The following is a 4,117-nucleotide window of genomic DNA, read 5'->3' as shown; positions in this document are numbered from 1 at the left end:
CCAAAGCTCTAGCACAAATATAGCAATCAATGCTTCCTCTGCGAAGGGCCTTTCTTTTACTTTTATGTTGAGTCAGTTCACCTATCTCTCTCCACCTCAAGAAGCAAACACTTGTGTGAAGCTGTGCATTGATTCCTACATACTTGCATATTGCACTTGTTATATTACTTTACATTGACAATATCCATGAGATATACATGTTATAAGTTGAAAGCAACCGCTGAAACTTAATCTTCCTTTGTGTTGCTTCAATACCTTTACTTTGATTTATTGATTTATGAGTTAACTCTTATGCAAGACTTATTGATGCTTGTCTTGAAAGTACTATTCATGAAAAGTCTTTGCTTTATGATTCAGTTGTTTACTCATGTCATTACCATTGTTTTGATCGCTGCATTCATTATATATGCTTACAATAATATGATCAAGGTTATGATGGCATGTCACTCTAGAAATTATCTTTGTTATCAGTTTACTGCTCGGGACGAGCAGAACTAAGCTTGGGGATGCTGATACGTCTCCGACGTATCGATAATTTCTTATGTTCCATGCCACATTATTGATGATATCTACATGTTTTATACACATTATATGTCGTATTTATGCATTTTCCGACACTAACCTATTAACGAGATGCCGAAGAGCCGATTCTTCGTTTTCTGCTGTTTTTGGTTTCAGAAATCCTAGTAAGGAAATATTCTCGGAATTGGAAGAAATCAACGCCCAGGGTCCTATTTTGCCACGAAGCTTCCGGAAGACCGAGGGATAGACGAAGTGGGGCCACGAGGTGGCGACACACCAGGGCAGCGCGGCCCAAGCCCTGGCCGCGCCGGCCTGTTGTGTGGGCCCCACGTGACGCCCCTTGACCTGCCCTTCCGCCTACTTAAAGCCTTCGTCGCGAAACCCCAGTCATCGAGAGCCACGATACGGAAAACCTTCCAGAGACGCCGCCGCCGCCAATCCCATCTCGGGGGATTCAGGAGATCGCCTCCGGCACCCTGCCGGAGAGGGGAATCATCTCCTGGAGGACTCTTCACCGCCATGGTCGCCTCCGGAGTGATGAGTGAGTAGTTCACCCCTGGACCATGGGTCCATAGCGGTAGCTAGATGGTTGTCTTCTCCTCATGTGCTTCATTGTCGGATCTTGTGAGCTGCCTAACATGATCAAGATCATCTATCTGTAATGATATATGTTGTGTTTGTCGGGATCCGATGGATAGAGAATACTATGTTATGTTGATTATCAATCTATTACCTATGTGTTGTTTATGATCTTGCATACTCTCCGTTATTAGTAGAGGCTCGGCCAAGTTTTTGCTCTTAACTCCAAGAGGGAGTATTTATGCTCGATAGTGGGTTCATGCCTCCATTAAATGCTGGGACGATGACGAGAAAGTTCTAAGGTTGTGGATGTGCTTGTTGCCACTAGGGATAAAACATTGATGCTATGTCCGAGGATGTAGTTATTGATTACATTACGAACCATACTTAATGCAATTGTCTCGTTGTTTGCAACTTAATACTTGGAAGGGGTTCGGATGATAACTCTGAAGGTGGACTTTTTAGGCATAGATGCATGCTTGGATAGCGGTCTATGTACTTTGTCGTAATGCCCAATTAAATCTCACAATACTCATTATATCATGTATGTGCATTGTCATGCCCTCTCTATTTGTCAATTGCCCGACTGTAATTTGTTCACCCAACATGCTATTTATCTTATGGGAGAGACACCTCTAGTGAGCTCGTGGACCCCGGTCCATTCTTTTACATTGAATACAATCTCTTGCAATACTTGTTCTCATTGTTTTACTGCAAACAATCATCATCCACACTATACATCTAATCCTTTGTTACGACAAGCCGGTGAGATTGACAACCTCAACTTGTTTCGTTGGGGCAAAGTACCTTGGTTGTGTTACGCGGGTTCCACGTTGGCGCCGGAATCCACGGTGTTGCGCCGCACTACATCCCGCCGCCATCAACCTTCAACGTGCTTCTTGACTCCTCTCTGGTTCGATAAACCTTGGTTTCTTATCGAGGAAAACTTGCTGCTATACGCATCACACCTTCCACTTGGGGTTCCCAACGGGCGTGTGCTTTACGCGTCATCAGTGCCAAATCCCACACTTACAAAATCTATGAGAAAGCCTCCGGGCAAGTTGTTCATTCTTGTAGTGTGGTGTTTGATGAAAATGAAGGCTCCTAAGTGGAGCAAGTTGATGTTTGTGCACATGATGAAATACCTCAAGACTCCATAGAAAGAATGGGTGTGGGATTTTTCCGCCGCGTTGAGGGACACGTTATGGCGACTCGGGATGGACTATGCTCTACTATTGTGGAGCCCTCATCCTGACAACACCAACAAGCTCCAAATCTTGAAGCCAATGATGCACCAGCCAAAGAACAAGCACAACACCCTCCCTCTAGTGAGCAATATCAAGGACAAGATCAATCAAGGAAGGATGATGATGATGATTCACCCAATGGTGATGGTGGTTCGCCAAATGATGTCCTAGATCAAGCTCATGATGATGAGCAAACTCAAGAAATTGAGCAAGCTCAACTTGATCAAGTGATCCCTCCAAGGACTAAAAGGTCCAAGGAAGAGATTGAAACACATCATCTTGCTAGAAGAGAAAGGAATTTGGAAATTCCTCAACACACTCATGAGAAGGTTATAGTTGATGTAAGAGGCAAAGTATCAACAAGGAAGCAATTGGCTAGCTTTAGCAATCATCATTCTTACATCTCCTTGGTGGAACCAAGGAAATTATTTGAAGCTTTTGAAGATCCGGATTGGTTGGATGCTATGCATGATGAACTCAATTCAAGCGCAACAAAGTGTGGACTTTAGTATAGAATCCAAAGGAGCGTCGCCATGTTATATGCACTAAATGGATATTCGAGAATAAGAAATATGGGAATGGAATTATTGTGAGGAACAAGGCAAGATTGGTAGCTCAAGGTTTCCCCCAAATTGAAGGAATTTACTTTGGTGAAACTTATGCTCCCATGGCTCGCCTTGAGTCCACTCGTATCCTTCTTGAATATGCTTCACATCATAACCTTTCTTAATGGTTATTTGCACGACGAGGTTTATGTTAAGTAACCCCCGGGTTTTGACGATCTCAACTTCCCTAACCATGTCTATAAGCTAGGTAAAGAACTCTGTGATGACCCAGCGTACCACTGCATGGTGTAGTACACAAGTCGTTGACATAACACAAGTGAAACACCGTTCCACTCATATTACATCTCTCAGAGTGGTACAACAGAAACATATGCGAGTCCAAGGTATGTCTATAGAAGTACACACGAGTTGTTTACATAAGATCAACACAACCTCCTACTTTACAGTGAGGTAAAACTTCAAATAAAGCTCCAGAAGAACGACTCGTAGTCTATCTTATTGCTAACTCAAGTTCAAGAGCTACTTGGCTTGCTATAGAAATCTAGCTACTTAGGTGCTAGGATTAGGGAAAGATTCCCTTCTATTACTAGTTTAGGTTTCCACTCTAGCTGATGCAGAAGTTGACTCCATTGACTTCTTTGATTGGATTCTTCCTCTTGTTGCAGTTGACTCCTTTGTGTTCGAGTTCCACAGTAGTTTCTCCTTCGGTGCCTTGATCTAAGAAGGGGGTTCAAATGGGATAGAATGAGTACGAGCGTACTCAGCAAGTTCATATTAGGAAATATATGTATCATGCACTAGCTACAGCCATAGACCGAGAAAGTCATAGGCCAATGCAAGTTTTCATAAACATTTCTTCAAAAGGTTTATTTTATTCGAAAACTATGCCCGTCGGTCTTCACAAGTTGAACAGAACTTCGTGGAGTTCCTTTCTGCCCGCGTTCGCAGTTCCCTTCCCGGAACAGGGAGTGACAGTCACAATTCAGTATCCTCTGCAGAGGTGCGTTACTTTTCCCATAAGAGACCTTATCCTTGTTTCCAACCAGGCGTCGGCTTTCCCGTCCACACTTCCTTTGGTGTGAGGCCAGGTGTAAGATCCAAGCCCACACCGCCTTCTCCGCGACCCTGCAAACCCACCCTTTTGTCCGACCGTACACCCCCAGTAGACTTCTCCCGATAATACGGCTTTACTCACGGTGTGCT

This window comes from Lolium rigidum, chromosome 3 (assembly GCF_022539505.1).
Source record: "Lolium rigidum isolate FL_2022 chromosome 3, APGP_CSIRO_Lrig_0.1, whole genome shotgun sequence".
In the NCBI taxonomy this organism is placed as follows: Eukaryota; Viridiplantae; Streptophyta; class Magnoliopsida; order Poales; family Poaceae; genus Lolium; species Lolium rigidum.
Note: the sequence above shows the minus strand (reverse complement) of the source record.